We start from the raw sequence: 13,325 nt of genomic DNA on the forward strand, positions 1-13,325 counted from the left end.
ATAAAATGTTTCTTCAGAGACCATCAGACTTTAAAGGGTATGATACATACCTGTAGCAGTTGTTCTCCGAGGACAGCAGGCTGATTGTTCTCACGACTGGGTTGACGTCCGCGGCAGCCCCCACCAACCGGAAGAAGCTTCGCGGGACGGTCGGCATGCAGGGCACGCCCACCGCGCATGCGCGGCCGTCCCCCCGCCCGTGCGCGACCGCTCCCGCCAGTTGAATGACTAGCAAAAATGAAGAAAACGCAACTCCAAAGGGGAGGAGGGAGGGTAGGTGAGAACAATCAGCCTGCTGTCCTCGGAGAACAACTGCTACAGGTATGTATCATACCCTTTCTCCGAGGACAAGCAGGCTGCTTGTTCTCACGACTGGGGTATCCCTAGCTCTCAGGCTCACTCAAAACAAGAACCCAGGTCAATGGAACCTCGCAACGGCGAGGGTATAACAGAAATTGACCTACGAAGAACAACTAACTGAGAGTGCAGCCTGACCAGAATAAATTCGGGTCCTGGAGGGTGGAGTTGGATTTACACCCCAAACAGATTCTGCAGCACCGACTGCCCGAACCGACTGTCGCGTCGGGTATCCTGCTGGAGGCAGTAATGAGATGTGAATGTGTGGACAGATGACCACGTCGCAGCCTTGCAGATCTCTTCAATAGTGGCTGACTTCAAGTGGGCCACCGACGCTGCCATGGCTCTGACACTATGAGCCGTGACATGACCCTCAAGAGTCAGCCCAGCCTGGGCGTAAGTGAAGGAAATGCAATCTGCTAACCAATTGGAGATGGTGCGTTTCCCGACAGCGACCCCTAGCCTGTTAGGGTCGAAAGAAATAAACAATTGGGCGGACTGTCTGTTGGGCTGTGTCCGCTCCAAGTAGAAGGCCAATGCTCTCTTGCAGTCCAATGTGTGCAACTGACGTTCAGCAGGGCGGGTATGCGGCCTGGGGAAGAATGTTGGCAAGACAATTGACTGGTTAAGATGGAACTCCGACACCACCTTCGGCAGGAACTTTGGGTGGGTGCGGAGCACTACTCTGTTGTGATGAAATTTGGTATATGGAGCATGAGCTACTAGGGCTTGAAGCTCACTGACCCTACGAGCTGAAGTAACTGCCACCAAGAAAATGACCTTCCAGGTCAAGTACTTCAGATGGCAGGTATTCAGTGGCTCAAAAGGAGGTTTCATCAGCTGGGTGAGGACGACGTTGAGATCCCATGACACAGTAGGAGGCTTGATAGGGGGCTTTGACAAAAGCAAGCCTCTCATGAATCGAACGACTAAAGGCTCTCCAGAGATGGCTTTACCTTCCACACGATAATGGTAAGCACTAATCGCACTAAGGTGATTCCTTACTGAGTTGGTCTTGAGGCCAGACTCTGATAAGTGCAGAAGGTATTCAAGCAGGTTCTGTGCAGGGCAAGAACGAGGTTCTAGGGCCTTGCTCTCACACCACACGACAAACCTCCTCCACTTGAAAAAGTAACTCTTTTTAGTGGAATCCTTCCTAGAGGCAAGCAAGACCCGGGAGACACCCTCAGACAGACCCAACGCAGTGAAGTCTACGCCCTCAACATCCAGGCCGTGAGAGCCAGGGACTGAAGGTTGGGGTGCAGCAACGCTCCGTCGTTCTGCGAGATGAGAGTCGGAAAACACTCCCATCTCCACGGTTCCTCGGAGGACAACTCCAGAAGAAGAGGGAACCAGATCTGACGGGGCCAAAAGGGCGCTATCAGAATCATGGTGCCGCGGTCTTGCTTGAGCTTCAGTAAGGTCTTCCCCACCAAAGGTAGGGGAGGATAAGCATACAGGAGGCCGGTCCCCCAATGGAGGAGAAAGGCGTCCGACGCTAGCCTGCCGTGTGCCTGAAGTCTGGAACAGAACAGAGGCAGCTTGTGGTTGGTCTGAGAGGCGAAAAGGTCCACCGAGGGGGTGCCCCACTCTCGGAAGATCTTGCGTACCACTCTGGCATGGAGCGACCACTCGTGCGGTTGCATGACTCTGCTCAGTCTGTCGGCCAGACTGTTGTTTACGCCTGCCAGGTACGTGGCTTGGAGGAGCATGCCGAACCGACACGCCCAACGCCACATCCCGACGGCCTCCTGACACAGGGGGCGAGATCCGGTGCCCCCCTGCTTGTTGACGTAATACATTGCAACCTGATTGTCTGTCCGAATTTGGATAATTTGGCAGGACAGCCGATCTCTGAAAGCCTTCAGTGCGTTCCAGATCGCTCGGAGCTCCAGGAGGTTGATCTGCAGATCCTTTTCCTGGAGGGACCACATACCCTGGGTGTGAAGCCCATCGACATGGGCTCCCCACCCCAGGCGAGATGCATCCGTTGTCAGCACTTTCGTGGGCTGCGGAATTTGGAATGGACGTCCCAGGGTCAAATTGGTCCGTATGGTCCACCAGAGCAGTGAAGTGCGGCAACTGGTGGAGAGGCGGATGACATCCTCTAGATTCCCGGTGGCTTGAAACCACTGGGAAGCTAGGGTCCATTGAGCAGATCTCATGTGAAGACGAGCCATGGGAGTCACATGAACTGTGGAGGCCATATGACCCAGAAGTCTCAACATCTGCCGAGCTGTGACCTGCTGAGACGCTCTGGTCTGCGAAGCCAGGGCCAGGAGATTGGTGGCCCTCGCTTCGGGAAGGTAGGCCTGAGCCGTCTGGGTATTCAGCAGCGCTCCTATGAATTCCAAAGACTGGGATGGCTGGAGATGGGACTTTGGGTAATTTATCACAAACCCCAGCAGCTCCAGAAGTTGAATAGTGCACTGCATGGACCGGAGGGCTCCTGCCTCCGAGGTGTTCTTGACCAGCCAATCGTCGAGATATGGGAACACGTGCACTCCCAGCTTGCGTAGGTAGGCCGCTACCACCACGAGGCACTTGGTAAACACTCGTGGGGCAGAGGCGAGCCCAAAGGGCAGCACACAATACTGAAAGTGCCGTGCGCCCAGGCGGAATCTGAGATACTGTCTGTGAGCTGGCAGTATCGGTATGTGAGTATATGCGTCCTTTAAATCCAGGGAACATAGCCAATCGTTTTTCTGAATCATTGGCAGAAGGGTGCCCAAGGAAAGCATCCTGAACTTTTCTTTGACCAGGAATTTGTTCAGGCCTCTCAGGTCTAGGATGGGACGCATCCCCCCTGTTTTCTTTTCCACAAGGAAGTACCTGGAATAGAATCCCCGCCCTTCCTGCCCGGGTGGTACGGGCTCGACCGCATTGGCGCTGAGAAGGGCGGAGAGTTCCTCTGCAAGTACCTGCTTGTGATGGGAGCTGAAAGACTGAGCTCCCGGAGGACAATTTGGAGGCAGGGAGGCCAAATTCAGGGCGTATCCGCACCGCACTATTTGGAGAACCCACTGGTCGGAGGTTATGAGAGGCCACCTTTGGTGAAAAAATTTTAACCTCCCTCCGACCGGCAGATCGTCCGGTACGGACACTTGTAGGGTGGCTATGTTCCCGTGGATCCAGTCAAAAGCCCGTCCCCGGCTTTTGCTGTGGAGGCGCAGGGGGCTGCTTAGGCGCACGCTGTTGACGGGAACGAGCGCGCTGGGGCTGTCCCTGTGCCTGACGAGGCCTTCGGGCCGGCTGGTTGTACCTACGCTTCGCAAAAGAATAGGGTGCAGCCTGCCGGGCCCGGGAAAAACGCCCGCCCGTGGGGGCGGGTGCTGAAGGCGCCCGGTGGGAGAGCTTGTCGAGAGCGGTTTCCCGCTGATGCAGTTGGTCAACCATCTGCTCGACCTTCTCACCAAAAATGTTATCCCCCCGGCAAGGGACGTCAGCCAGTCTCTGCTGGGTGCGGTTGTCCAGGTCGGAGGCACGCAGCCATGAGAGCCTGCGCATCACTATACCTTGGGCCGCAGCACGAGATGCCACGTCACAGGTGTCAAAAATCCCCCTGGACAGGAACTTTCTGCACGCCTTCAGCTGCCTGACCACCTCCTGATATGGCCTGGACTGCTCCGGCGGGAGCTTATCGACCAGGTCCGCCAGCTGTTGCACATTGGTCCGCATGTGGATGCTCATATAGAGCAGGTAGGATTGGATGCGGGTCACGAGCATGGAGGATTGGTAGGCCTTCCTCCCAAACGAGTCCAGAGTGCGAGACTCCCGCCCCGGGGGCGCTGAGGCGGTATCCCTCGAACTCCGTGCCCTCTTGAGAGCAGAATCCACGACCGCTGAGTCATGGGGCAACTGGGGCCGCATGAGCTCTGGGTCAGAGTGGATCCTGTACTGGGACTCTGCTTTCTTGGGAATGGTGGGGTTAGTTAATGGTCGCACCCAGTTCCGAAGCAGCGTCTCCTTCAGGACATTGTGCAGCGGTACCGTGGAGGACTCTCTAGGTGGTGATGGATAGTCGAGGACCTCGAGCATCTCGGCCCTCGGCTCTTCCACAGAGACCACGGGGAAGGGAATGCTAATAGACATATCCCGCACAAAGGAGGCAAAGGAGAGACTCTCAGGAGGGGAGAGCTTCCTCTCCGGTGATGGCGTGGGGTCCGAGGGAAGGCCCGTAGACTCCTCTGAGGAGAAATATCTCGGGTCCTCCTCTTCCCCCCACGAGTCCTCATCCTCGGTATCGGACATTAGCTCATGTAGCTGAGTCCGGTACCGGGCCCGGCTCGACGTCGAGGCACCGAGGTCTCGGTGTCGTCGAGCGGTGGACTCCCGCGCCGGCGGGGACGGAGCTCCCTCCATCGACGTCGACGGGGACTCCACCTGCGTGGCGGTCGAGACCGGCACCGCAAGCGGCGGCGGTGTCGACAGCCCCGGCGCCGGGCTAGAGCTCGCCGGCGCCACAGTCATCGGCGTCGGGGGCGCAAGCACCCCCGACGCCGGCAGAGCCTGGCGCATCAGCCCTTCCAGGATCCCCGGAAGGATGGCTCTGAGGCACTCGTCCAGGCCCGCTGCCGGGAAAGGCGGTGGGGCCGGTAAGGGTGCCAGAAGCTGCTGGGGGCCAGGAGACGGCACCGAGGTGCCGGAACCCCGACGCGTCGGTACCTCCACCACCGACGGAGATCTCTCCTCTCTGCGATGACGCTTCGGCGTCGACTCCTCCTCAGAGTGCACCGAGGGCTCCCGGTGACGGCGCTTCTTGTCCTTTTTCTGGTGCACGTCACCGGCGCCGGAGGGCATGGAGGAGGAGGAGGTCGATCCCCCTCGGTCTCGAGGTACCGGGTCCGACAGGGTTCGGTCCCGTGGCTCACGAGCTGAGGGAGTGACCGGGGCCGACTGCCCACGCGGCCTCTCAACCCCACTCTCACCGGCGGACCGGCGGGCCGACGGGACCTGTTCTCCTGGGGTCGCTGCCATCAGTGCCGATGTCTCGGGCATCGATACCGGTACCGAAGAACCGGCCTTCGATACCGATGCCATCGAGGTCGACGTCGAGGGGCCGGCGCAAGTTCCAAAAAGACGGTCCCGTAGAACTTGCCTCGCAACCTGAGTCCGTTTCCGGAGACCGAGACACAAAGCGCACGACTTGAGATTGTGCTCCGGCCCGAGGCACTGGAGGCACCAAGCGTGGGTGTCGGTCTGCGAGATCGGCCGGCCGCAGCGACCACACTTTTTAAATCCACTCGGGACCTTCGAGGACATCGACGGAAAAATCGCGTCGGCGAAGTCAAAGTCGGCAATGGTGGCTAAAATCACACCACGAAAAAACTAACCGACCGAGCGGCCACTAGGCCGCAACGTGGCGTCCCCGCTAGAAGCGAGGGAAAAGGGGAGCGCGTGCTCCACACGCGCGAAATCTTTTTTTTTTTTTTTTTTTTTTACAAGACAAAAGAAAGAAAAGAAAAGAGGAAACCGAACGGGAATCCAAAAGCGACGATCCGCGTAAACGCGGTCGAAAATCCGGCGGCTGAACAGAGAGAGAGGCAATTGCACAACTCTCTCAGTCGCGGAAAAAAAGTAACTGGCGGGAGCGGTCGCGCACGGGCGGGGGGACGGCCGCGCATGCGCGGTGGGCATGCCCTGCGTGCCGACCGTCCCGCGAAGCTTCTTCCGGTTGGTGGGGGCTGCCGCGGACGTCAACCCAGTCGTGAGAACAAGCAGCCTGCTTGTCCTCGGAGAAAAGATATGTTATACTGTAATGCATATTAGAAATGGCAAATGTATGAGTGTTCTTTGTTTAGGCCCTTATGATTAGCGCAGAGGTCATTTCTCAATAAATCTATTTTCTATAGGCAGAGAAGAAAGGAAGGTCCTTTCTGAGTCAGGCCTTTAAAACACAGTTGATAGTAAGCCTCCATTGTTTTAGCTTGTTTCTTTCTTACGGAATATTATGGGTAAACTAGTAAAAAAAAACCCGTTTCTGATGCAAATGAAACGGGGGCTAGCAAGGTTTTCTTCAGAGTGTGCATGTGGGAGTGTGTGTGTCCCTGCCCTCTGCTCTGCCCTCTCTCTCTCTCTCTCCCTCCCCCCTCCAAGTCCAGTCCTTCAGTGTTGTTTCCTGCTGTTCTGTGTTTTGTTACAGAGAGAGTGAGGGCATCTCTCTTCCCTCCCCCTCTGAGTCCTTCACTGTTTCGTGGGATTTCGTGCTGTGCTGTTTTCCTTCACTCATGGGGAAACCGGATATCTCTGGCGCTTCACACTTCCGGCTGGAGGCTTCAGTGGTGCCTTTTATATATATAGATAATGGTTTACCTCTACTGCTTGCTTTACTTTATGTATTTTAAGAATCCCATGAGGAAAATTTCCAAGGGTTTGTTATTCTGTTTACCTATGTATAAAACCAAACAGATTAATCTACAGAAGATTCTAGTGGCACTAAGGGCAGAAGCTAAGTGTCAAGAATAAATCACATAGCAGCATTACAAAGGGTCAGCTTTTGACAGAGCTAGAGAACCCATATCAGGATCATATGTCTGCATGATAGTTTTATTTCATTATTTGGGCAGTTATCATCCACTTAGACGAAGCAGATTATAAAGTAACATCCATAATTAAAGTAAAGTAGTCACAGACTACAAGCAAAATCAAACCCACACATCTTAAAACAAAATGAAACATCATATGCTGTATTAAGACTTGCTATCGATCTCGGTTGGGAAAGCTTGCCCAAACAAGTATAATCTTTAAACTCTTCTTGAAATTAGCAGTATGCTTTTGCAGGCACAAAGCGAAAGGTAACCTGTTCAAAAAAATCATCATGTTTAGAATCTTACAACTGACAGTTTTCTAGACATTTAAATTAAGGCTTCCCAAACCTGTCCTGGAGAGCCTATAGCCAGACAGGTGTTCAGGATAGCCACAACTTATATGCACTAGAGACTCAGGATATCCTCTCATTGTAACCCTCCTCCCCCCAATCCTTCCTGTCTCTTGTCCTCTCCCCCCCCCCCCCCCCCCCCCCCCCCCCCCCCCCATTCTCTTTCAAACTCTGCTATCCTCCCCCACTTACATAACAGCACAAACCTGAAGCTTAACCCTCTTCCCTGCCATACTGATTGGCACAGGAGGAGAAGAGTTGCACTCTTCTCTTGCCACGTGGAGCCTAACTGCTAAATTTGAAACAGGGGGCTGTACAGTGTCATATTCAGTTCAAACCAGTAGTCAGAATCAGAGTGGCAGAAGGGGAGGATGTGGAAAGACAATATGCAATTGCTTTTTCTCCTCCTCCCGTGCCAGTCAGCATGGCAGGAACTATTTACTGCTCAGGGCATAGGAGACATCTTTTCAAGATCATTGGGGGTGCTAAACCCAACAGAAATTACAACTACCTGGATACAGTCAAAGAGTTTGTTTAATATTGGGGGTACTCAAGCACCCACAGAGCTTGGTCTATGTGAACTGCCACTGTATGCTGTGTGCGAATTTTTCTCTGAAGTGATGTGCACCCTGAATCCTAACTGTAGATGGTGCTGCTGTATACTTGGTTTTCATAATGCCTATAGAATGGATGGAAGCAACCCGTGGCTTCTGACTGATCATCCTAATTAGCCAGCCTTTACTTTTTTTTTTTAATGAATTGAACCTCCCCCATACTCTTTCTGCTAACCAGTCCATTTATATTCCATCGGTGTGGTACAGAGCCAGTACTAAAGTGTTCGGAGATGATTTTATGCAAGAGTTCTTATGGAAAATTAATCCCCAAAACTACAGGTTTGGCTCACTTCCATACAAATAGCAAGAGAGATCCAGGTTATAATAACTTAGAAAAAAAAATAGGACACAGCACTGTGCTCCTATGCTCATTTCCTCCTGTCCTTTAGAGAGAAATGGGGACCAACTGAGGGCCAGATGCACTAAGCTTACCGTGCTATTAACGTTTGCTTTAGACTGGTTCTAGCCAGTCTAAAGTAAACGTTTATGTAGCTAGTAATGCACAAAGGGGTTTTCCGTGGCTGTAACACGGCTCTAACATTTGCTGATAGCACCCACCGAGAACCCCATTCAAATGTATTACAATGAGCTCATTAGTAGTCTAAAGTGTATTCCAGGGGATGCTCAGCTCCGGAGCAGCCCTAATTAATGAGCAAATTTTACAGCTGCTCTGGAGCTATTGGAGAGGAGACAAGCAGGAAGCAATAAAGGCTGCCTGCTTGTGCTTCCTACCTCTCACCTCCAGGCACCCCCCCCCCCCCCCCCTGAATTGTTTAAAAAAATTTCCCCGGTGGTCCAATGGACCACAACACCCCCCCCCCCCCCCCCCCCCCCCCCCGCTTTGTGTTTTCTTTATTTCCCTGGTGGTTGTGGGCCTTGACCCCCCCCCCCCCCCCCAATCTTTTTTTTTTTTTTTTTACTTTTCCTGGTGGTCCAGTGGACCAAACCCCTTCCCCTGCGCAGGCACATACCCCTCCCTTCCACACCCGACCCACTCCCCCACCCCTCCCTGTACCTTTACAAGCAGGTGGAGACAGGAGTGCAGGAGCAAGGCTCCTGCCTCGGGTCCACCTGGAACAAAATGGCAGCACCCAGGCCCTGCCCAGTGCATATAACTCCTTATGTGGTGTTTAGCCCTGCCAAATGCATCCCAGAATGCACTGGGCTGGACCTGGGTGCCACCCTTTTGTTCTAGGTGGGCAGGAGGGAGAAGCCGTTGCTCCTGCCTCCACCTTGTTGTATAGGGAGGGGCAGGGGAAAGGGTTCTGTCCACTGGACCATCATGGAAATTAAAAAAAAAAAAGTGGTCATGGGGCAGGTCGTGGTCCACTAGAAAAAAAAAGATTGGGGTGGTTAGGGTCCATTGGACCACCAGGGTAAAGATAAAAATAAAGTTGGAGGGGGGTGAGATCCAGTGCATCAGAGCTGTCAAATGGATTTGACAGCTCGAACTCGCAAACAGTGAGGATGCCCAAAGGGGGATTCATGCAGCTCATTTGCATGCAATCCCATTTGTGGATCGCTGGCTGTTAGCGATTCACTAAATTTTAGCAAGGCAGCCGTATTTTACGTCTGCCTTTGTGCATCGGGGCCTGAGTAGAGAAGACAGTATAAGTCACTGTTCGATGCTGTGATTTATTTTTTCCCTCCTTCCTGGTGTTGTGACAGCTCTATTGATACTACCCAACATGAGAAAACATTGTAAGTAGTACTGCAACTCTACTATTTGAACTGAATAGCTTTAAATATAACATTTTGCTTTCCATGATAAAAGTATGGTTTATTACACTGCACCAGCGAGGGTGAAAAAGAGAGATGACTGGTTATGTCTTCAGTTGTTCTACATGTTTTATGATTCTGTGACGCTGATTGATTTGCACTTTTATGACCCCTGCTGAAGGCTTTTTAGCCAAAACACGGCCCGTGTTGGGTCTTTGGCCCAGATGCACTAAACTTTAACGACGAAAATATCAACCGTAGCATGCATTAAAGGCCATTTTCCGACGACGCTAGCACCTAACGAAAACGGAATGCAAACAAGTAACTACCATTCTAATGTGGACAATTCGGAATGCACTAACCATACCGACTATTGCACCGCATCAGTTACCGTGATAAATTTTACGTCAGTTCAGAGCTCTCGTTAAGGCCTGAGCTGTCAGACACGCATCAAAACAAAAATGAAAAAAGGATCGGGAGGGGGCAAAGGCGCTCGTCAGGAGCGTCCTTTATGAGCGTCCTTGCCCCCCCCCCGAGGTCTCCACTGCTCCCCGCTCCCCCATGCTTAAAATTGTGCCTTTCGTAGGCAGCCCCGACTCCCCCTCTCCCTCCTGTCCTGCTTTTTTACAAAAAAACAGCTCCTGCCATCCTCCGCCCCGAGGTCCCCTTGCGCCCCCCCCCCCCGCCTGAGGTCGCCGCTGCTCCCCGTTTCCCCCCACTTCCCAAAAATCAAAACTTTAAGCTGCCCCGGCCGGCCCCCTCCCTTCCTCTCTTTCTCCCCAGCTCCACCTCCCGCCATCCTCTGCCCCGTGCCTCACCCCCGCCACCCCCCCCCAGAGGTCATCGCCACCGGTGCCCCCCTCCGTCTTACCAGGCCGTGCAGCGCCTCTCACCTCTGTGTGAGGGCGCTGCACGGGGAAGAACAGCTGATCGCCTCCATCCTTTACAGTCTCCAACGTCCCTCCTCCCTCCTGGGCCCGCCCTCGTCTGACGTAACCAGGCGAGGGTGGGCCCAGGAGGAAGAAGGGACGTTGGAGACTGTAGAGGATGGAGGCGATCAGCTGTTCTTCCCCGTGCAGCGCCCTCACACAGAGGTGAGAGGCGCTGCACGGCCTGGTAAGATGGAGGGAGGCACCGGTAGAGGGGGAGAACGGCGGCGATGATCTCTGGGGGGGCGGCAGGGGCGGGGCACGTGGCGGAGGATGGCGGGAGGCGGAGCTGGGGAGAAAGAGAAGAGAGGAAGGGAGGGGGCCGACGGGGCAGCTTAAAGTTTTGATTTTTGTGAAGTGGGGGAAGCGAGGAGCAGCGGCGACCTTGGATGGGGGGGCGCAAGGGGACCTCGGGGCGGAGGATGGCAGGAGCTGTTTTTTTGTAAAAAAGCAGGAGGGAGAGGGGGAGTCGGGGCTGCCTACAAAAGGCACAATTTTAAGCATGGGGGAGTGGGGAGCAGCGGCGACCTCGGACGGGGGGGGGGGGGGCAAGGACACTCATAAAGGACACTCCATACTACAAATCCCAGTGCAAGCAGTTGCTTCCCATGTCTGTCTCAATAGCAGACTATGTACTTTTCCTCCAGGAATTTGTCCAAACCTCTTGCTTAACTAGCACAACAGAAAGATATTCAGGTAAATTCAGAAAAAAAAAAGCTTTAAAGACCAAACTTAATATTTTAAAATCAATTCTGGCAGAGATAGGCAGCCAATGTAAATCTTTCAAAATAGGCATTATGTGATCTGTTCTATTTCCATTTACCACCATGCATGCTTCGATATTCTGGACAAGCTGAACCTTGGGTCCCCTTCTGTACAGTACAGTGCACTGCACTGCACTGCACCGACCACTAGGCTACACCAGGGACCTACTTGCTGCTCTAATAGTGTCAGATATTATGGCCAGTTCTATCATAGAGGCTGGTATGTACTGTTTCTTTTGCATCATTGGGGAGTGGGAGGGGGATCAGTGACCACTGGGGGAGTAATGGGGGGATCATGCCTTAATCTCTCCAGTGGTCATTTGGGGCACCTTTTTGTGACTTAGTCATTATGAAAACAAGTCTAGTCCAAAACATCTAGGTTTTAGTTTTGGAAAGAAATGTAGAGTCTGGGCTGCCTCAAGAGTATTAGGTGCTCTAGGCCGACCCTTAGTCTTGTGTCCTCTTAGTTTTTAGGATCATAGGTTCTTTCCGCCCTCCTCCTTAGATTTTTATAATTAAACATGACAATTATGATCACTCCAATACCGCCCCTCCTAAAATATGCTGTAAAACTGCACACTGATGGTTCTTTGAGTTAGTGTGGCTGTCCAGACCTTTTGTTTTACCTTATTATAGCTGCACTTTGCTGTCCTGGGTGATGGCTTAAGCTGGCCCAGTAAAGAAGTTTACTGCCACTCCAACAGTTACAGAATATTCTGAAGGTGCTGGATGAGGTTCACAATGAACTAGTATCAACCAAAATGAAGAAGGTGAGCACCAGACTATTTGGACACATGTAATTCACAAATTTAAGCCTGTCTTTGACTCACTGTCCTGTGCTCTGCACCGCACTGCTTTATTTTTATTTATTGAGATTTATTAACCGCCTTTATGAAGAGATTCACCCAAAGTGGTACAGAAGGTACAGTTTAACATCAAACTTACAATTTTGTTAACAGCATAACAATAGTAAAAATGAACAAGTATAAACAAATACAATAAATAATATAAATGTGGAAATGGCAAATTGAAACCTATTGGTAGGACTAACTTGAAACAGGATCAAAAATATACACATTTTACAGCACTGAAATTCAAATAACAGAGATATGATGTAAGTATAATAGCAATGGGATATCTATATACCTGTATACCTTCTAGGTATGGACCTACTCGGATTCAACCTCTTCTTATCCCACGTGACGCCTGATGTTCACTGCCAGGTGTAAGCTTGTTTTAGGCCCAGCCTCTCCTTTCTCCTATACTGTTGCTCTGCTTTGGGCCTTTTGTCTTGTGTGCTTCCTATTGTAGCTCACATTAACCAGTGCCTCCTTAAGGCTCCACCCTGTGCCCCACAAACCAAAACACATGGCAAACAATGTGAGAATCTCTGCCTTGCTCACACCCTGACAGGGTTGCTGCTTTGGCCAATTAGTAGTTACCTGCACAGCTAAAAAAGGATCAAGTTGACAGAAAGAGACATTGGTAGGTACTTAAATACTGAGGCTCCAGGTCATGGGGCTGCCCCTACTATGCCAAGATTTTGACAACGTCAGTGATTATGATTAGCTCCCCCCACTTACCTCTTAGAATGGTCCTGCAAAAACACAGGACAACTACTGTCTGGTTATATAGAGGATAATATTCAAATCCTTATGTATACCTAAAAACAGTTTGAAAACTGTTCCTTCCCTGTGTGGGTAAAATAATACACACCCTTGATTTTCACCCACATGAAAAAGTGGGCAGAAGAAGGACTGTATGCTTGGTGACTGATTATTGCCTAATCAATGCTGTGCAGCCATTTTTTTTATTAAGAGGCTTTCACTAGTGTTAAGGCACTCCTTGCCACAAAGGGACCAATGCTTAAAGCTGTGCGCAGATGGGCCAACAACGTAACAGCAACACACAAAAAAATAGTGAATAGATGCTCAAAGCTAATTGTTTACAAATGTTATGCACGGTTAAATCATGCTATTAAATCAAAAGTGGGGAGAGGAACATGCCTGACACATGCGCACAAAGGTTTTGTGGTAAGCGCGGCTCTTGTGTGTATGCCCAGAGA

The sequence above is a fragment of the Microcaecilia unicolor genome, chromosome 4 (assembly GCF_901765095.1).
Source record: "Microcaecilia unicolor chromosome 4, aMicUni1.1, whole genome shotgun sequence".
Taxonomy (NCBI): domain Eukaryota; kingdom Metazoa; phylum Chordata; class Amphibia; order Gymnophiona; family Siphonopidae; genus Microcaecilia; species Microcaecilia unicolor.